Here is a 23,083-nt window from a genome sequence, read left to right on the forward strand (position 1 = left end):
TCACTTGTGATCTACTCCAGTTTACAGCATGCCGCTAATGCCGGCATGGTGGGTCGTGTGCGCGCGTCTAGACCTCTATTAACGGCATCGTACTTTACGATGCTGCTAATAGCGGTCGGGCTGGTCAGAATATCCGTAGCGGTAATCGATGCTGGTATTCCTTTACCGGCATCGTTGTTCCCTTACCTCCAAATTCGGAATGAGGCCCAAGAACAATACAGACAATACTTTCATTTAACTCTGGACGCTCCCACAGCCAGTATCATTAGAGGGTTAAATGAACAGCAGAACAGGACATGGGCAGAGTTTGAAAAAGAGATTAAACTTTTCTCCATTCCCGTCCTTACAGGAGGCAAAGAAAGTGGCATACACAATTACAGCTGGGCCTAATACGTCCCCTCGCCAATTTTTGCCAATTTTTGCAAGACTTAAAAAGAGCTTTTTATCACTTTGATGTATCTTTTGACCCCAATTCCAATGAATTTAAAACTGCCTACTTCTATGGGCTACAGAACAACATCATATCACAGTTAGTCCGTGAATTTGACCGTGACAAGTCCCTTGAATGGATTGTGCACCAAAGACAAAACTATGTGAGGTGCTATACTGTCAGGGTAGAGAGAGTGATAAAATGAAAGATACTAGACCGAAGTCTAAAGAATCCCCAGCAGATCAGGTCAGCTAAAATGTCACTTGAGTCTGCTCAAAGTCCAGGCAAGAGTAATGTGACACCTGAACAAAAGGGTAATCAACAGAGGTTGTCATTCCCTGCACCAATGTTTCAATGATATGATATGATATGGCATTTGTAACGAGCCTATACACAAGTGTTTCAAGGCGCAACAAGGCGGGGGGGGGTAACAAGGGGAGAACAGACAACGATCCTACTATGCCAGGTGTCATTCAGATCGCACAAGTGCAAGGGTAGGGGGACTGGGAAAAGTGCAAGGGGAAGGGGAGAGGGGAAGTGCAGTACATGGTTAGTAGAATACAAGATAAGTAATAGGGCCAGCTGGTGGCAAGTGCAAGGAGAGTGCAGTACATGGTTAGTAGAATACAAGATAAATAATAGGGCCAGCTGGTGGCAAGTGCAAGGTAAGTGCCGGGAGAAGGGGCTGTAGGATACAGAGACAGTCCCGTAGTGCAGGTAGGCAGTGCAGGGAAGAGTGGCAGGGCCAAGGACCGAGATCGGTGAGTGGCCAGTTGCAGATTCAGTGCAGGTTCAGTGATTTTAGCAAGGGAGAGAGGGAGAGAAAGCAGAGGCAAAGAGGAAGGTTTTGAGGTGCTTCCGGAACCGGAGATGGTTCTCCTCAAGTTTCAGGGAGGCAGGAAGGGCAGAGGGAGGCCCCTGCTGCGGAGAGAGATCTACTCCCTGCTCGTTGCTTGGAGAAGCTGCTGACCCTGAGGTAGTTGGAGGTGGATGAGCGAAGAGCTCGAGAAGGAAGATATTTAGGAAGAGAGAGTTGAAGGTATTTTGGCCCAAGGCCACAGAAGGCCTTGTGGACAATGCAGAGGGTTTTGAACTTAATCCTCGCGGCCGCTGGGAGCCAGTGTAGCGATTTCAGTCCTGGAGAGATACGGTCCCTGGGCTTGAGGCCAAGGACAAGTCTCGCAGTCCTGTTCTGGATGAGTTGCAAAGGGCGGAGTGTAGAGACAGGAAGATTTAGATAGAGGCTGTTACAGTAGTCAAGCTTCGAGAGAACCAGGGCTCTGGAGACAGTGAGCTTCTGGGGGAAGGAGAGGAAAGGAAGGATACTTCTGAGGAGGTGTAGCTGGTAGTGTGACTTCTTAGAGACGTCAGACATGCGAGGAGAGAAAGAGAGTGTGGAGTCGAAGATGACCCCAAGGTTTTTTGCCTTGCAGGTAGGAGCAGGAAGAGGGCCAAGGGAGGCCGGCCAGAGAGCTGCAGGGAAGGAGGGAGTGGGTGTGCCGATAAGTAGAATCTCAGTCTTACTGGCATTAAGGCAGAGGTCGTTGGCGGCACAACAGAAAGACAGTCGGAGATGAGGGAAGGGGAAGAGGAGGCCGAGGGTAGCCTGAAAATGAGCTGGGTATCATCCGCATAGCACTGGAAGTTGGGACAGAGAGCGGCGATGCGGTGAGCAAGAAGTGCCAGGTACTGGTTGAACAGCCAGGGGGAGAGGTTAGATCCCTGGGGGAAACCACAGGTAGAGAAAAAGATGTCAGAGAGGAAGGAACCCAGTTGGACCTGGGAGGGTCGATTGGAGAGGAAGGAGGTCAGCCATGCCAGAGCCTGACCAGTGATACCCAGGTTACCACGGAGACGGTTGAGCAGGATGGTGTGGTTGACAGTGTCAAAGGCAGAAGAGAGGTCAAGAAAAATGAGAACACAAGGGGTGTTAGAGTCAAGGTTTGAGAGCAGGTCCTCACAGATGTTCAGGAGAGCAGATTCCGTGCTTCTGGCAGCTCTGAAGCCAGAGTCCTAGTAATAGGGAGAGGTACATTAGCTCTAGGTACTTAGGAGACAGACACCGGGCTGGATATCGGCCCGATATGTCAGTTATGAACAATAATCAGAAACAAGGCCAGGACCAAATAAATAATGGCCCCTACCAGACATTGGGGACACAGAGCAGATTTGACCCCAACACCATGATCTATGGTAATCAGGATAGACCCTGATATGTGGATCGAATTACTGAAAATGGGAATCAGCATAGGACAATACTCACAAAATGAGAGACAGGACATGAGGCAGAGTATGAATTATGCCCCACGTCAATACAATCAATCACCGCCACCGCTACAACCAAAGTATAGGTGCACCCCGCTCCTCATCCCACATGAATTAATAATTCAGAAACAACCCTAATAGAAACCATTCTCCTGAAAGATATCAGAATAGATTCAATCAGGGGGAAAACAACCAATATCGAAATAGGCCACAGAGAGAACATTCTAGAGAGATGGAAAGATTCCAGTGTCTGGAGGCCCAAGTGAAAATGTTGATTGAACAAATAGGAAAGCTCTGTACGGCACAAAACAGTCATCAAAGGAAGGGGCAGAAGGCCTTAGCAATGACCGGGTGGTTTCCATTAATAAGTGACTAAATATTAATGATACCTGCAATGCTAAAAAGACAGATTGCCCTGATTTGATCTTGCATAATGACTCTGAGATGCTTAATGATTTAAAAAGGAAAATACCGGCAAATGAACATGTGACAGGAATTGCAAATACATCTAAAAAAGAAGTTCGGTTCAACCTGGAGTTAAATCAAACGTTGGAGATTTGCACAAATGAAAAAGGAAAACATGAAATTCCAAAAGAACAAAGGGACAGATTTAAAAAAGACAACTCATGCATGGGGAATACAGTTGAACAGGGAGTAAGTGGGGATGTTAGAACGCTCTACCTAGACAATCAAAACGCAAACACAATACAGGCAGGAAGAATAAGTACTCAAAAGGAGGGTGCAGATCAATCACCTGAAGAGTTCCTTGAGGCACAGATTTTTGAGGACGTTAAAAAGATTGGTACCGTGCCAAACATCCATAAGTGCCCAGAATTAGAAAATGACAAATTATCAAGTAATGTTTTTACGCATATCCAGTTGGAGAATTGTAGTGTGAACTCTGATGACCCCCGGACGGAAGGTCAAACAGTGGCCACACTCCAAAGGAACCCTGAATATGGGGAGATGAGTAAGGTTTCTCAAACGAAAATGGACAAAAAGGAGGGAAAAATATCCTTTCATTTACCAATGTGCTTAGCCAAAAGTGAAAAAGGTCTGAGAAAAGTGAATCCTGAAATTAGTAAGAATTCACACTTTTTGTGTGTTTTAGAGGAAGTTGAACACAGATATTATGCTCCCATTACTTTGGAAGAGAAATGCAATACATTTGCAATGATTGACACAGGCGCACAGGCCACAATTATGTCCAAAGAATTGGTAAAAAGTATCAGTGAAGGGAGAGCTCCACAGAACCATATCACAGTGAGGCAGAGTGAATGCCCAGTGCATAACTTTAACGGTGAGGAGCTGCCTATTTTGGATGTCACTGAGGTTGACATAAAGATAGGAAAACACAGAATGAAACAGGAAGTATTGATCACACCTATTTGTGAAATTCCATTCCTGATGGGAACAGATTGCTTGAAAAAATGGTCTCCTCTCATAGATGAAGTAAATGGGGTACTGTGGTCTTTGACCAAAAAAACATTAAGACCTAAGAAAATAAAATCACAAAACAACAGTATAAATTAATGCCACACTGTTGCTAAAATGAATGATGCAGTGGAGGTATACCTACACAATAGCAGTGTGCCATAGTGTTACTGTCATTTTTATATGTCAGGATAAAATGCAAAATGAAAAGGAAAAACAATCTGTGCAGATTTATTTGGATCCCAGGAAGAAATGGCAAACGGAAATAGATGAACACACATTGCGCTTTTTTTTAAAAGAGAAGAAATGAAAACAGAATACTATTCCTAAAACAGACACAGAAAAACACATTACCACTCTTGCTGAAATACACATGGAAAATGAGCAGCCATGTGTTCAAATTGGTATAAATGACCAATCTAAAGTGGTAAAAGCTACATTGGCGCTTGAACGGGAAAGGAGCTTTATTAATGAGAAATTACTGCAGAAAATAATGGAGAGGGAGGAGATCCCAAAATTTAGAATTAAAAATCAATATTTCTCTGGTTTGGACAATCCAGATTTTGAAAACCAAATTGCAGGAAGATGCATGCTAAAGATTAATATTGGACAGAAAACCATCTACCACAATGTGTGGATAGTGAGTGGAACACAAAATGATATTTACATGGGCAATGATATCATGCACAGAATGTGTATGGTGTTAGATTTTCTTAGCCAAAAAATATGGTCCCAGCTAGGCGGACCTGCATCTGAATTTGAAGATAAGAGAAAGGCTTATCATTGTGCACAACTGGTCCCATATGCAATTGAATTACAGGTGAAAAGGGATATTACTATTCCTGCATTCACCAAGCAGGTTGCTATAACACTAAAGTGCAAGAATTGACAGCAAATGAAAGATTCTGATGCATTTGTGTGCCTGAATGAATCTATGAAACAGGAGGGCCTGGATTATGAATACAACCCATTGATAGATGTTGGAGAAGGATCTGCCAAAAATATGGTGAACAATAAACGGTGTCAGGATACTCATTTAGAAGAGAATTCTTCATTAGGCATGGCCATACAAAAATCACATTATACCGCAGATTTCAATAACATGGTGATGGGAAATATTCCTGAGAGATATGTAGATGCAAAGGGTGTGTTGCCAGAATATCTGGATTCTCAACCCAAAGGGATCTTTAAAATTCAGTCTGTGTATCCTTATGATTCCAATGAAACAGTGTGCTGTCACCAAGAAAAGTGTATAGTATTTGACTTAAATGAAAATGAAATAGAAAATCAGCACATTTAAGTGGAGGCTGATATGCCAAAATATTTAAAAGTGGCAGCTTTACAGAGAGACACAGCCACACAGTTGGAAGAAAGCACAGAGATTCATCCACTGGAGGATTTCCCAGAATTTTCAAAAATGGTAGAGGAGCATATTTTGTAAGCAGATGCATATGATAGCGAAGAGGATAAAGATGAATTGAGGAAAATATTTATTGAATTTAAAGACGTTTTTGCCAAAGATGCATATGATTGCGGCTTAACTAATTTACATGTTGCCACATTACCGGAAGGGTGTGGTAGAAATCCAGTATTTGTGTGCCAATATCGGTTATCACTGGCATGTTTAGAGTCATTGGCAGAGATAATTAAAAATTGGAGTCTCAGGGAATTATCAGGCCCATTCATAGCACCTCCAACACTCCTATTTTGGGTGTGTTAAAGCCAAATGGTCAATGGCGTCTGCATGCAGACTTGAGAAAGTTAAATAAAAGAGTACCAGTGTCCAGATGGCCACTGCCATTCATTGATCAAGGCCTTGCTCAGGTGCATGGCTCAAAGGTATTTACTACCTTAGATCTCACATCTGGATATTGGTGTGTGCCACTGGCAGAGGATATTCAGAATTTGTTTTCATTTTCATATTTTAAAACGCAATACGCATGGGCAAGAACACCATTTGGGTACTGTAAGTGACTTAAATCCAGCAATCCAACTAAGTCAATGCTTAGGATGGGATGCCCAATGGAAGCCCTTATTTATATATTTTTATGTCAAAGTTCTTTAAATCTGGATGATGAACCCTTATATAACGCCCCTCTCTTTGGATCCCCCTGACCTCACTGAGCCAAGAAGTAGGTTTGTTTTGCAAATTAAAGGATTTATTTGAAGTATTAAACAATATATATATCACACTTTTATGAACCAAAAGAATATCTGAATAGCACACATATGAATATGGACGGTAATCAACAAGGGGTAATATTACAAAATTGACAATCTCTTTTCATCACTTAGGACTATGAATATGAAGAATACTGTAACAGAGATTCAAGGAAATGCAATAATGGGAAAGAATGCAACCCAGAAATAACTATATATGATTTCAACAAAAGACAATATGGTCACTTTTTCCCCTGTAACTACTCACTCCCCCCCTATGCAATATGAAGAGATGGAAATGAGGCCACACAGGTTTCAGGAAGACAATCAAGAATGCAGTTCAATCCCAGTTCCCCCAGCAAGCTTAGAGAAACAGGTATGATTTTAAAACAGGCAAAAATACTTTTGAATGTGATTGCAGTGAAAGTGAAAAATTGCTAAACTAATTTTAATTCACTAAAAGAGATGCAGGATGAGTAATAGTTACTTGAGATTGGTTCAGGTCAACACTAGCAATGATTCATGAATGATTATTGAAAACGAATTTCAGCAATTGAGAACATAGAGCAGCTATTTTGACAGAAAATGAAATTGCAATTCGCATGCGTAAATCACGATTACGGAAAAACTATAATGATTTGGGTATGTTGGAAAGTTTAGGATCTTAGCTTTAAAATGACAGTTTCGCTTCTAGGACGTGCGGTTCAAAGGTTACGGATGTTTTTGTGAAGGTAGATTTTGCAGAAATAAAATCAAGATTTCAGAAATGACAGATGCGCTTTACAGATTTGAAATCAACAGGATGGACACAAGATTCTATAATGCAGTTCTAGACAGGTTAAAATGGTTGGTAGAGGATTACAGCTCTGCTATCTGGGTCTGGACCTTGGTTCTACCACAGGGTTCTTGGCTAGAATAGAACAGCTCAGCCCAGTTGTTGAATGTGAGAATTAGGTTGCTAGATTCTGCAGGCCTGCTCAGAAGGGTTCAGCTTGTGAATTAGGCCTCTCTGCTTCAAGGTTCTAGAGTTTGGGTTCTAGAGTTCTGGTCTCTGGATCTAGATCTGGAGTCTGGAGTCTCTGTCCAGATATTGTCTGGATCTGGCCTGGCAGAGTGCTTCGCAGGAATCGGTGAGTAGTGGAAAAAGAGTGTTCCTTATCTGTCCTAAACAGTCTCTTTTTATGTGTTTCCAAAGTGGGTGGGTAGGCTGATTCTCTATGCCCAAACCCCTAAGGATTTGATAGGTTAGCGGATTCACTGTCCCCTGACTAGAGAAAGAATCAGCGTGTCACCCGTTGTCATGTTTATGGCTTAACTGAAATCCCTCCTCTTTGGTTTTACAGAGAAAATCAATTTTACCCAAAAAACATATTTCCCAGATACACAAGTTGTTCATAATACATATACACATCACAAATTACTTAAGGTACATTCTTGTCCAACTCTGATCTTCCTAAGAACTCTAGTTCAGAAATGACAACTTATTCGCGCTTTTGGTGGGTTTCCCAATATTGGTTCTGCACCAAATTTTACACAAACATACATATCCTCTCTGGGCACATTCCTGTAAATACTTATGTTCATAGCGAAAACACTGCGGCTGCAATATTAATAATTCCGGGGTTTGGTCTCAGAACATCACACGGCGTCCATCTTAGTCTTGAATTGTGGGTGAATTTTTCATTTTAAGAATCCCAAAGTTTCATATTTCTGTCAGCTTGGTAAAATTTGTTATACACAATTTTATAAAACATATATTTGCTGGGCTACCTGAATCCACAATGTTATGTCTCTGCCCCTAAATCTGGCTGCCTCAGAGGTCACATTTCCTGTCTCTCCCAGAGCAGTTGTTGACCAGTCACACCCAAATCAGCATATTCTATTCATCCCAAAGAATCCATTGTCTTGACTGAGAGCAGCAGGCCAGGGTGCCTTGGCTAGTTCCTGTTCACACCAGTCTGTCAATCTCTTATCCCAGGGCAGGGGAGGCTTCCTTTGTCCAGGGAAAAGGTGTGAAAGGTTCTGATGGGAAGCAAGCCTTTTGGAGTTTTAACTGCATCAAGTTACTTTCTGATCAATTGTAACATACTTCCTTGTAAAAAAAATATATTTATAAACTCACAATAAGCGAAATATCTTTCAATCAAGTCTTTTTCAACAATGAAATTACTGTGTGGCACTCATTATGGTATTTTGATGGAATTCTCTTCTTTTGCTTAGTTAACTTCTGAAAACACAGCTCTCCTGTCAGAATTATAAATCGCCAGCACCTCACAGAGGCGAGTAACAGTACTACACCCATTTTGACAGCTGTCTTTCCATCAAATATCTTTAAAAGTGGATTTTGTTCTAATAACACATGATTCTTTCTGACATTGGATTTATGTGGATCCTTGCAGCATAATGATGTGGAACACCCAACAAGGAGGTTGGATCTTTTTAGGTTGTTTGTGAGCCATGATTTTAGCAAATTTGACACCAAATAAAAACGGATTTTTGAGACAGCTCTGTATCCCTTGGCAGAGATTTTTCTCTGTGAGCAGCCAAAGGATGGTTTGGCAGTGGTCTCTGGTGCTCACTAAGATAGGCAAAAGTGGATGGCAGCCTATTTTTCAGGTTTTCACTGCGCATTTTCTGGTGATTTCTGGCGAGCAGCATGCTTTCCAGTGGCCATTCTGATGTTTCTGCTGCCAGCAATGCCTAGTGATGTTGCAGGGCTTGAATGAGTGGGTTGAGACATCCCACAGTACGTCAATAGGGGGAGCTAATTTGGCATATTTTTGAGAAAGGCTATGCCTGATGCAGCGGAAAGAGGAACTATAGTTTATATGGATGATGTCCTGATAAAAAATGAAAAGTTAAAAAGCCATTTTGATGAAATTAGACATGTAATTGGCCAATTGAAAAAGGCGGGTGGCAAAGTACCGTTACAGAAGCACAATGGTGCAAGGAAAAGGTGAATTTCCTAGGCCATGAAGTAACTGAACATGGTCTAAATCCATAAAAGAAAAAGGTGCAGGCCATACAGAAATGGAAAGATCCTAGAAATGTGAAATGTTTAAAAGTTTATTAGGAATGACGGGATATAACAGGAAATGTATTGAAAATGATGCTGAAATTACTCAACCATTAACTAAACTATTGAAGCTGAATACGTCCTGGAATGAGACAGTTGCTAAATTAAAGGAATGTCTCATAAAGGCACCATGTTTAGCATATCCCATAAAAAACAGGTACTTCTCTATAGAAATGGGTTTCACTGAACATTGTATGTCAGCAGTGTTATCTCAAAAACATGATTTGAACCACAAAACCATTGCTTGTGCAAGTAAGGCATTTTCTCAAGTTGAAATTAAATTCAGTGAATGTGAAAAGGCCCTTTTGACAACTGTGTGGGCGCTGCAGCATTTCCACCCCATTGTTCAAGGAGAAAAGGTAATCATTGAGACAAATCATCAACCATTGCAGTTTTTACAGAGTAAAAGGATTAGGTCAGGCAATCTAGTGCAGTCCACAATTACTTCATGGACATTGGCATTGCAAGGCTTTCCTGTAGAAGTGAGGTATGGCCAAAATAAAAAGAGCCCAGTTGCTCAAGGATTAGCGGATTTACATGACTGTGCAGCTGAATGTGTATCAGACGAAGTAATAGGTGGAATCTAGTTTGCAGGATTTTGAACAATCACCACACGAAGCTTTTGATTAAAAGACATGCAAGAATTTACCAATTGTACATGTTGACGGTTGTGCTTTTCACATTGAAAATGACAGTAATAAACAGTTGGTATCAGGAATAGCAAATGTCTGGTTGAAATGTGAAGGCATTCCTAGTATAGGGATGAGAATTGGGGCTAGGTGTAATCAGGTAGCGGAATTGACAGCCATTTATAAAGCAATTACTACTGCAGTTGATAATGAATTCAGTGAAATTGTCCTGGTGACTGATTCTTATTATGCAGGAAATAGTTTTGTAGAGTATTTGCCTGGCTGGAAAACAAGAGGCATGCTTACATATAATAAAAAGCCCCTCAAACATGGAAAAATGATACAGGCTATAGACAAATTAGTGTCAGAGAATGATTTTACAATATACTGGAGGAAAATGTATGGACATTTAAAACTCCAGGAGAAGATAAGGAGGGAAATGATAAAGCAGATCATTTAGCCTAAATTGGGGCTGTGATGGGAGAGTTGCTACCCATTAAACACTTAATTGGTGAAATACAGATAGATGCAGTTACACGCTCTAAGGCCCCAAAAGAGGTAGAACAACCAGTGGTGCAAAGGAGTTGTGATACACCAGATCAAGATCTGATTAAGGTGCAAAAAGATGATCCAATATTGGGGATCTATTATAATCATTTGATGGATCCTGAATACAATCCTTTAACTGAGAATGATTGTACAGGAAAAGAGGAGTTAAGGGTATTATTAAAGAATATAAAATGAATTAGACTACAGTATGGACTCATGATCAGGGAATCCATAACAGCACAAACACAGTGGGTGGTGCCCCTTTCATTCAGAGGGCTAATGCTACACCATGCACATGATGCAATAACTGCAGGACATAGAGGTTCACAAAAGACTTTAGAGATACTGAAAGATTATGCTTACTAGCCACATAGATCCCAAGATGTGTAATTATATACTAGGGGGTGCCTAGTATGTGCCCAATTTAAAACTGCATCACCAATGCATAGAGCTCCACTGATGAAAAGAGGCTTAACCCTTCCATGGTCAGATTTGCAAATTGACTATGTAGGTCCTGTAAAAAGGTCGTGTAGGGGGAACCGTTATATTTTGAGCGTGGTTTGTTTGATGTCGAAATGGATGGGGTGTATTCCTGCACCAGATTGTAGTGCGCAAACAGCAGCTACGTTACTGGTAAATCATATATTTTCAAGATTTGAGTTACCACAAAGAATAGAGTCAGACAGAGGAAGTCATTTTACAAGCGCTTTAATGAGTAAAGTGTGGCAGATACTGAGGGTGAAAAGTAAACTGCATATTGCGTACCGACCGGCCTCTTCTGGGAATATTGAACGTTGCAACAGGCCTGTTGTGGAGATATTAAAGAAGTGTGTAGCAGAGACAGGTTCCAGCTGAGATATACGAGTACCCCTGGTTCTGATGGCAATCAGATCGACTCCTGCCAAAGCAACAGGTATCAGCCCTCATGAGGTGTTGACAGGTAGGAAGATGGTACTGCCACAACATTTATTATACAGGACAAATGAGTAGACACTTGTGAGTGCATCTACAGTTCACAAATATATGGAAGAACTGAGTAAGCATTTACAACATGCATTTGCATTTGTGCAGCAAAATTTGGAAAGGGCTGCTGACAGTGCAAAATCCTATTAAGACGTCTATGAAAGAGTATAACGTGGGGGATCAGGTATATAAATTTCATTTTGGAAAAGGCAAACATAAAAATTGTAAATTTCTTGCGGCTTGGCAAGGGTCATTTGAAATTGTGCATAAGGTGTCTCCAGTAGTTTACAAAATATTAAAGATAGAGGGTGAAACAGTGACAGAGCAATTTGTTCATGTTAACCAAATTAAGCCCTGTCATCCCAAAGATGAAGTCAGGAGGCTTGAACAAGTAGAAACAGCTTAAGTGCCCTGAGTACATGGAGGAAAAACACTGTAGCTGTCGTCATATTATCTCACAACATAGAAAAAAATATATAGTTGTGGTCCTTATTATAGAGGTAAATGTAAATGAAAATACTATAGGTGATAGACATTGATATAAGGGGCTGAAGCAGATTGAATTATTATGGTACAATGTTGAAATATATGTTGATGTATAATGGTTTCTTATGTACATGTTTTTTTCTCTGTAACATGTGCTTAGTTTCAGAAAGCAAGCAGAATGTTTTGGACTATTTATTTTTTATGGTAGAAAGGGTAAAATTGGTATTGTGCTATGTACTTAATCTGTCTCTTTTCTGTTTAATTTAGAACACTTACTCAATCTTTGGTTAAGGTCAGAGGTCGCAGGACCACAGGACATGAGAGATGATGGAGTCTTGGAGTCCACGGGATGAAGCTCAAGTATTGCCTCTGGACTGAAATATGGAGGTGAAGACAAAGTAACAGGGACGCCCAAAGAGATGACTTCTATGGAAAAGAATCCAAGGGTGCCAGGATGGATTTCACCGCATGAACCAGATAATGAAAAGTTGATGATCAGGGCATCGTGGAGGTGCATGTCAATCATAAAAATGATAAACTTTTTAAAGAACCAGTAGTAAATTGAACTTAATTCTACGGCGTTCCTGATGAAGCATAGTATTAGTCTATGGAACTGAAAAGGAGTATGGTGGAAAACCACATGTTTGTTATTTTAATTCGTTGTTTTAGTTAATTATGTTAGTCATTTATTTTATTTATTCATTTTATTTTTATTATTTTGTTATTATACATAAAATGTTGATGGCAGACAATTTGTTTAAAAGAAAAAGCTATACATACATATGCACATGTGTATGAGGACTCATGGACCCATTCGGGAGATGTTACTCCTATTATGTTTAAGCAGTGGTTTATACAATGAAATATTTCAATATTCATTTTATTAAGTTGCTATTATTTCAATTGTGATTCATATGATGAAAAGAAAGAATAACAATTTAGGTTTACGCCAATTGTGGATTTGGGTAGCCAGAATTGTCGGAAAAGGAGGGAATATGTAAGAATATATAGGGCATTTTACTAAATGTGATGGCATTTTTTTATTGTATTTATTGCAAAATGTAGTGGCATTTTATTGCCAGCAGTAGTATAGAAATTTTATTTAGCCAGTATAATATAGCCTTATTGGTAGTATGCAAAGTACAGAATTTATAACACAGCCAAGCCCAGCTTGAAACTGCAGAGAATTAAGTGCACCAATTTTGTTTTCTGTGATGCCTTATACATGGAGACTACATTAATCAAATAAGTGTCTAACTTAATTAATTTTACTAAATACTAATCCTAACTTCCCTAACATTATAATGTAGTCTCATGTGCAAAATGAGGTGAAAATACATGTTGTGATGGCATTACTGAAATGCATTTTAAATGCACACAGGCATTTCTTTTCCCTCTTCTTTCTTCTGTGTTAGCTTGTGGAGAGCAGAGGGAAGTGGCAGCAGGAAATAAAATGAAACAGTTGCTCACAGAGCAAGGATTTTATTGTTCTGAAAATGAAGGGTGGTGCAGAAAACATTCTTTTAACCTGATTGGAAGAAAGTGTCTGCAGACATGCCACGTTAAAAATGGGAAGGATCCGAGGTTTGCTAATGGTAAAAATTGCAGAGAGGAGTTAGTTGAGACTGGGCTGTGAAGACAGAAAGAGTTCCAAGGGGTTACAGAGCGCTAGGTGTTAACTAGTGCGGTGGTCGGGGCTGGGTTCCCGAGGGCAAGTGCGGTGAGGGGAGACTGCTTGAGGGAGGGCCTGCCCCAGTAAGGCTCATGAGGGATACAGGCCTCCAGACATAGAGCGTAGTGTAGCTAGTAGGGGACGGGTAGGAGGAAGGAGGAATATAAACGGAAGGTCTTGAGAAGCTTCCAGAATTTAAGGCGACCCAGTTCAAGACGGTGCGGGGCAAGAAGGGCATTCAAGAGGGAGGCTCCTGCCGAAGGAAGAGATTTACCGCCCACGCTCTGCTTAGAGAAGCATCCGACTTGCAGAGAGTTAGAGCTAGAAGACTGAAGAATTCAAGTAGGGAGGTATTTTTAAAACATTTTTTTATTGTGCTTATGATCAAAATTAGAAATTTAACAAATCCACAATGCTTACTTAATCCATAGGATAATAAACGAAAATATATCAAGTTGAAAAATAAATTAATCACTAATTCACATTTCAATATAAATATACAATTAAGGCATTCATCACTAAATCGCATTACAATACAAATATACAATTCCACTACTAATAAAATAAATCAAAACCGATTCTGTTCATAAAATAAGCCAGGCACCAACAAAAGCAGAACACTATTCCGTATTAACCAATAATTCATAAAATTCTCCCTAGCATTTACAGATGCATTTTCAATGCTTCTTAGGGAGACCAAGCTCATCCATCATTCTAATCACCTCTGCAGTCAGAAAAACTTAATTGCCTGCTCTCATCCTATCCCAGACTACTTGTGCCAAATCTACATTTCCTAATGAGAAGAATCTGCTCAAAAGGTGTGTTCTCATACATTTTAGGGCCCCATATTCTACCATTAGATGGCATAAGCTTTCATTTGACATTTTACAATGACGACATGAACCTATCATTTCTGGTGTGCCTATTGTTCTATTGGCCAGGATTTCCACAGTGGGCAAGAGATTTAGGCGAAATCGCAGCAATTGGCTCCTTATTCTTGGGCAGGTAAATTGCTTCAAGTAAGTTTGCAACAATCCCAAAGGCTTATCAATCCTAGCAAATGTGGTATGGATTTTATAATTCCTAACAATAGCGATTGTCCTGATTCAGTCCATCTCCTTTAGTGTTTTTTTTTATTGCATCAGGATTTTCAAACATCTCTCTTCTCTCCTTACTACATTCATCCAGAATGGCATCATCTCTATTGACCATAGCAATAAGAAATGGTGAGGTGTTTTTCCCCATATCTTTAGCTACTTTTTTGTTAGGATAAATAATTTTTGTCGTTAGGCTCAGAACTTTCCATTGGAATCAATATTCCAATGACAGCAAGCCAAGTTTGTATCAGATTGATGGCATTGGTCTCCCCTTTGGCAGATTTAGTACCCGTTTCCATATATAAACCTCTATTTTCACCTATAGAATGGTTAGACTCATTGGGTTGACTTCCACCTCGTATGTTATCTTAGGCGCCCTTTGCCTAAATAAGTCAGCAGGGGTTTTATAGGAAACTTATAGTATTTACAGAGAATCTTCTTCATTTGATAAATCATTTGGTCACTTTTATAAAGCATTCGATTAACACTGTCCTCACATGATGTTTTGTCCAGTACCTGAAATCCTAGGTAGATTATTTCCCTTTGGGATAAAATCTTGATGTTATCCACCTGCCAGCTATATTTTGCTCTAGTCACCTTGGGGTGAGTTTAATGGATCACCTGTCACTTCTTCTGGTTGAGTACCAGTCCATTTATTTTGGCATATTCACTTGTTTTTGTTAGCAGATGTTGGAGCCCTACCGGGGTGTGATCTATGAGTGCCAAGTTGTCTGCATATGACAGTCAGTTTATTTTCACACCTCCCAATTTAGGTGAAACCAGGCCATCTCCCTCAATTGCCCCCTGGAAATCCACCATAAAAATATTAAATAGATATGGCGGAAATATACATCCCTGCCTTAGGTATCTAGGAGTTCTGATTGGCGATGCTAATACTCCTTCTAAGTTTAGTGTTATTCTGATCCAGGTCCCTTGGTGGATATGCTCTAACATTGCAAGTTATGGGGGAGGAATACCCCATGATTTAAGTTTCTTCCATAGATGTTCCCTGTCTACTAGATCGAAGGCTTTAGAGAAGTGTATTAGGGCCACTAACACTGTTGTCTGACTTCCTCTTCGATCCTTAGCAATGTTATCCTACAGGACAGATAAGATCAAACCATTGAGTGTTGTCCCCATACCTTTTCAGAACCCAGTTTGAGCTTTCGGCAGAGGCTTTCTCTTTCACCCAATCATTCAGTTTCTCAAATAGTATTGTTGCAAATATCTTTCTGTCAGGGTGCAACAAGGCGTTCAGACGAAAATTCAGTGGATCTGTGTGATCCCCCTTTTTATGCATCGTACAATAAAGGACTCTCTCCAAGATTGTGAAATTCTGCTTTTCAGCAAAATATCCTTGAAGAGTAGATCCAACAGACCCGCCCATAGATCCAACAGACCGCATTAGATAAACTATTTTGACCTCATGCAGCCAACATAGATGTGTTTATGATTAATATTTCTATGTCTGATGCATCAAATTCCAAGGCCCGGGGTTCTCTGCAATTAGCCTCTTGTCCATACCCTTCAGACCCCTCTCCATTTATAGTTTTCCAACGTGCAATCCAAGCGTCCTCAGGCACACTCGTCGATTGGGTTACACTTTGTGAATGGTCAAAGTCATTCAGAAGGGTCCAGAATTGTCTAGTATCTTTTTTGATGAGTACTCCCAGCATCAGCTCCCCGGTTTTATTATTCATTAATTGTCTATGGCCCCTAAGCCAACGTTTATAGGCTACTTGGACTTCCTTTTTCTTTAATAGGTTTTTTCCATGCCATACTCATTTATTCTGAGCTGCCTCAAATGATAGTTCATTATTTTCTTATTTAGCCAGACTTCTTTGTCAAAGACATATCTGTGCCAAGTAGACAGTATGGGCCTCATTACGAGGCGGGCGGTATGGGTTTAACGGCGCCGGTAATGGTGCCAGTGCTGTTAATCCCATTACACCCTATTACACGGTTCCCTTGCGGGACCTGCTCTGGATGTCTGAATGACACCTGGCCTAGTAGGATCGTTGTCTGTCCTCCCACTGTTCCCCCTCCCGTGGCTCGTTTCGCCTTGAAACACGTGTATAAGCGTGTTACAAATGCCATATCATATATCATAGCATATCATGTTTCTAACTTCCTGTCGTTCTTCATAAACCACACAGCCAAACTTAATTATTTCCTCCCTTTCTTCTAGCACCATGCATTTGACAAATGCAGACCTCCAGCCCACTTCCCCAAGGTCACACCTGTCTTCAAATGGGAAGCTTACATATAGTATGTCCTGTGTGGACATTTTTGCCAGACTACTGGTCTGCCTCAGTAATGTCAGAATAGTGGATCTATTGAGCACAATGTTAAGGTTGACATAGGGGCAAATTTCTAAGTACATGATGATCTGGTTTTGTGTCGATTTCATCCTGCATTCGCAACTGCCGCCTTTACATTTGGATGGTCCAATTCTGACTTACACTGTCTTTTGGATTGATTATATTCCATAGTTATTACTTTTGTGGGACCAAACAGACCTCTCAAACGATCCATCGGGCCCTACATAGTTTGGCGTGATGCGAATATCGTTGCCCCGTCCTCAGACCTGGTCGCAGCATCCTGGACCATAAATCACGGCTCGCTCCCTTCGCTCCCATTCCCGTCACTTGGGGGCATGTTTTGGGGTTTATTCCCTACTGGAAATTTCCTCCGAACCTTATGCTACAGTGCTGTGATGAATTGGGAGCGCTAAAACCTTATTTTCCAAGTTACTTCCCTTCCGGATCCATTCCAGGTTTTTGGCAGCCAGCATGCTACTTTAATCTAATGACTATGCTTCCTAGAATGCCTGGCTCACTGCTTCACCTCCTCCCTTGCAGGACAAGGTTGGGTGGAGGATAGGCAACACCTGTGGCTGCAGGTGCAGCAGGCGGCACACCTGAGGAGTGTGCTCGTTAAGCAGCTTTAAAAGCCTCAATTTGCTTCAGTCCAGCGCTGGTCATTGTTGCAGTGTTCCTGTTGTGACTGGTCCCTTGTTCCTAGCTTTTGTGCATAGTTCCTGTTTCTTGTTCCTCTGCCCTGGATTTTGGATTTATGTGCTTAATTGATTTCTGCTTTCTGGATTTCACTTTCTGTCTTCCTCTGTCTGCAGGCAGCCTTTCTCTGTGCTTTACCCTTTGATGCTGCCCAATTTGCCTGTGTTCTCTGTTTCTTTGATGCTGTCCTTTGCTACTGAAAAACTTGATGCATTAGTCTTTCCCTTTATAGATTTAGCTTCCTGCCTTTTCTCCTTGGATAGGTGGGAAAGGTTTCCTTTTGTGATATCATTTTCCCTGCTCCTGATCCTTACTTTCTATTGGGATCCATTCCATGTTTTCCATTGCACTTCTGCATTTATTTCCCATTGATTATTAGGTGTGGGGTGCTGTTGTTACTAGTCCCTGTGTGAATGCCTTTTGTTTTCCTCACTATTCTATAATCACAATTCCTACTTGCCCCTTGACTTGGGTCTTATGTATTTAGTTATCCTCCACCCATTGCTGTTATAGCCTTCTGGGTCCCTGTTTGATCAACTGGGTTTGTGGGTTTACTGACATTGAAGTGGTCTTTCCGGTCCTCGTGAGTACTGTTTCTAAGTTCCTTATTCAGTATCATCCAGAGTGTCAGCTCACAGATCCTGTCCTTGCTTGCCCTCTATGTGGGCTTAGCGCTGTCAGTATCTGTAATCGCATAGTGGGTAAGGAGTTTGCCGACTTTCCTTTCAGTCATAAGGAGGTTCTAAGTGCTTACCCCACATCCCTTTTCATATATTGGTATTATTGTTTCACTCTATTTGCACTCCTTGGTTTTAGTATACACGAGTCTTGGGTATTGTATGCACGTTGTTAGATTCAAAGTTGTTCACTGTGCGATTCCGTGCACATTTCCCTTGCCATATTCATTGACTTCTTCCTTTCTTAACAGAATGACCAGCCGTTATTCCCGTTTGAATATGGCCAGTTTAAGAAAGAAAGGCAGCAAGGCCACTAACAAGTTTGTACAGAAAGCTTCCCTTACGTTTACCTGTGACAATCAAATCACTGATCCTGACTTAAATGAACTCCTTGTCACGAATGGGTATTTACGTGCAAAGTATTTCTCCCACAGGATGGCCCATCGTACATTGCCTGATCCTAGTTCTGTCTTTCATTTTGATCCAGATTCTATGTCCGCACAAGCCTTAGCAGCGGAAAACAACACACTGCTAGATTTATGACACACGAGTACCTCTGTTGTTGAACCCCATGATTCCGGTTGTGCTTTATCTCAGATTGAACGGTTTCATGATTCAAACATAAAGAATGGAGGGGTTCCTTGCATATCTTCTGTTTTCAGCCCTCAGTCTACAGCTTACTCCTCTGCACAAGTACTTACTGTAGTCCCTAATGCCAAGAGGTCTGATGTCAATAGTCTGCTTAAGGGAAACACAGACCAAGTCGGTAAGAGAGAGTATAGATCAGAAAACCTGCAAGCATCAAATGACAATGTACAATCAGTGCACATCCGGATGGCTAGGGCGGGATCCAGCCCTGATGCCACCATGCCTTTCCCTGTGCTTCTGATAGGGATGTACAGTTAAGGCGGGGCATGCTAAAAGCTGAACTTGAGGAGTTAAAACAAGAATACATTACTTTACAAGAGGAGAATAAAACCTTACAGTCTTTTCTGAATACACCTCAAACTTTATCCGTTGATGAAGTGAATACTGTTCAGTCCCTGAGTGCGGACATTTTTGTAGGTCATGATACTTGTCAATATGTAAAATCTATTGGGAGTGAAAGTCCTTTTTCTAGCACAGCACTTATTCAGGGCACAGGTTCTGACAATTGTTCTACCGTTTGTAAGGAATTGCTTTTAGCTGAAGATTTACAAGCCACTCCTTTACCTAAGATTTCCTGTGTAGCAGTTTGTCATAATTCTGAGCTTGAACACATGCATGATTCTGATTTCCAAACACAATCCACAATGGTGGCATACACAGAATCAGTCACTACTGTAGGCTTAGGTTCTGCCCTTGATCTAGCTGCTGAGACTGAAGTAGACATTCAAGCTGATGTGGAAAATGATGCTACCTCTGTGTTCGCTCCTCCTTCTGCCAATTTTTGTCACAACGAACAGTCGAAGACGGTACAGAATTCTTGTTTTGATGGACTCATTCCACAGTATACTGAACCAAAGACCCGGCAGGCGATTCCTGAACTGTTGATTGTTAATATGCCACTTTCAGAAGCTAAGACAGAGGAATGGACATTTGACGCAATCCTGATTAACAGAGACTTTACTATGGTGATTCCTCTGGTTGATTTTGACTTCTAAAAAGGAAGAGACTCTGTGTCATCCACTAAGGAGAGGGATGGCATGGGTACAGCTCTGTCTTTGGTTACTGGTGCCAAGGAGTCAACCGCCCTAAAGGTGCTTTCCATTCCTGAGCCACAAATGTGTCTGTCGACTTCTGGGACTTCAGTCTGTCCTCCTGCAACCATTGACTCTTCGATTATCCAGTCCACGGCTCTGCATTCATCGTTGACACACGTGTCTTCAATCAATGAACAATTGCTATGTCTGCCAGTCACTCAAGAGCCTTCACCATGTACGTGGTCAGAGCCAAAGACCTTGACAAGTTTGTCTTCAGCTAACGAGACGGCTCCAGCTTGCATGCCCTCAGCCTCAGAATTTCCTCTGGCATGCCTGTTTTCGGCTACAATGACTCATCCAGCGGATTATCCTTCAGCCATGGAGCCTCCGGTAGCAAATCCTGAGTGCATGTCTTCAGTCCCAGAGCCTACTGCTAGTTTGGCTTCAGTTCATGAGAGACCTGTATCCTGCTCAGCCTCGCTGCCAATATCGGAGGTGCACCTGTCTACTCTGTCTGATCATGTTGCATATTCTTCTACTTCAGAGTTACCTCCTGAATCCCAACCATTTATTACGGATGAACGTCCAGCCTGCCCTTCTTATGCTTCAGGGGGATCACCAGAATGCCTGCCTTTTACACAAGTTGATTCTCCCAACTGCTTGACTGTAGCATCAGCGCCTCCCGAATATGCAACATCTGAGTCTGAGACTTCTGCCAGCTTTCTCTTCAGAAACATCAAGCTGGATCACGATTCGGGAGGGCCTTACATGCGAGGCTGTTGGACTTGCCTGGAGTGTTACGAGAGGGAGACGGACACCATCCGCCATGGCCCAGTCACCGAACAAGTAGCCGACCAGGATAGCGGGCTGGACGGTTCGCATTTGGGGGCCAGTTTGGATCAGCCGCTTGACAGCTTTCTTGTTGCCGGATCCCACATGAGCCTGAGGGAGGGGACGGGCACGGCCCCCCAGCTGCAGCACCAGTCGGGTGCAAGTAGCCAAAGGAAGGGTATGACTGCTGCAGTTCAAGATGTGCCTGTTATTGCTCCTGCTTTGAGTGTGCCTGATGTACCAAGTACTGCGTCTATCACTCCTATCGGTATGCCAAACGTCCCTGCGGTTGTATCCCACGTGCAACAAGGTGGCTACATGACTGACACCAGGAGTGCCAGCCTCGTACAACCCATTAGACTTCCAGGCCCTCAAGGCGTGGAACAGATGCAGTCGAACCTTGGTCACCCTCAACCACAGGCCTTTACCCAGATGGATGATGGGAGAAAATCCGAACCGCTAGCTCGGCCGCCACCTTCTTTTTCTGAACATGAACATTTCCTGAAACCTGCTATTTTCTCACCTCCTGTGTGTCCGCTCTCGGCAGGGAGGCTACCAGAGCATCAACCATTGTCTAAAGCATGTTGCACCAGCCTGCCTCCCTCCTCAATGATGTATGAGTGTTCGCTCCCAGTGTCTGAGCTTCCTGGACCTTCCAACTCTGCTTCGGGTCCTGCAAGTCCTTCATGCCTTTCTTCGACCCATGAGTCTCTTCCTCACCGAAAACCTGCCTATGGCTCTTCTAGACTGCAGCCTGATTCTATTCATTCCAGCCCCTCTGCTTTTGCCCGCGGGTCATCATTTCCGTCAGTGCCACCTCCGAAGACAAAGCGCTCCTGTCATGGAAGGAAGATGTTTTGTGCGGGTGACGGTCGCCTGGAGTCGGCCGTGGGAGGGGGTATACTGTCACGGCTCGCTCCCTTCGCTCCCATTCCCGTCACTTGGGGGCATGTTTTGGGGATTATTCCCTACTGGACATTTCCTCCGAACCTTATGCTACAGTGCTGTGATGAATTGGGAGCGCTAAAACCTTATTTTCCAAGTTACTTCCCTTCCGGATCCATTCCAGGTTTTTGGCAGCCAGCATGCTACTTTAATCTAATGACTATGCTTCCTAGAATGCCTGGCTCACTGCTTCACCTCCTCCCTTGCAGGACAAGGTTGGGTGGAGGATAGGCAACACCTGTGGCTGCAGGTGCAGCAGACGGCACACCTGAGGAGTGTGCTCGTTAAGCAGCTTTAAAAGCCTCAGTTTGCTTCAGTCCAGCGCTGGTCATTGTTGCAGTGTTCCTGTTGTGACTGGTCGCTTGTTCCTAGCTTTTGTGCCTAGTTCCTAGTTCCTGTTTCTTGTTCCTCTGCCCTGGATTTTGGATGTATGTGCTTAATTGATTTCTGCTTTCTGGATTTCACTTTCTGTCTTCCTCTGTCTGCAGGCAGCCTTTCTCTGTGCTTTACCCTTTGATGCTGCCCAATTTGCCTGTGTTCTCTGTTTCTTTGATGCTGTCCTTTGCTACTGAAAAACGTGATGCATTAGTCTTTCCCTTTATAGATTTAGCTTCCTGCCTTTTCTCCTTGGATGGGTGGGAAAGGTTTCCTTTTGTGATATCATTTTCCCTGCTCCTGATCCTTACTTTCTATTGGGATCCATTCCATGTTTTCCATTGCACTTCTGCATTTATTTCCCATTGATTATTAGCTGTGGGGTGCTGTTGTAACTAGTCCCTGTGTGAATGCCTTTTGTTTTACTCACTATTCTATAATCACAATTCCTACTTGCCCCTTGACTTGGTTCTTATGTATTTAGTTATCCTCCACCCAATGAAGAGCCTTCGGGGTCCCTGTTTGATCAACTGGTTCGTGGGTTTACTGACATTCAAGTGGTCTCTCCGGTCCTCGTGAGTACTGTTTCTAAGTTCCTTATTCAGTATCATCCAGAGTGTCAGCTCACAGATCCTGTCCTTGCTTGCCCTCTACGTGGGCTTAGCACTGTCAGTATCTGTAATAGCATAGTGGGTAAGGAGTTTGCCGACTTTCCTTTCAATCATAAGGAGGTTCTAAGTGCTTACCCCACATCCCTTTTCATATATTGGTATTATTCTTTCACTCTATTTGCAC

Source organism: Ambystoma mexicanum, chromosome 3p (assembly GCF_040938575.1).
Source record: "Ambystoma mexicanum isolate Mex_15411 chromosome 3p, UKY_AmexF1_1, whole genome shotgun sequence".
Taxonomy (NCBI): Eukaryota; Metazoa; Chordata; class Amphibia; order Caudata; family Ambystomatidae; genus Ambystoma; species Ambystoma mexicanum.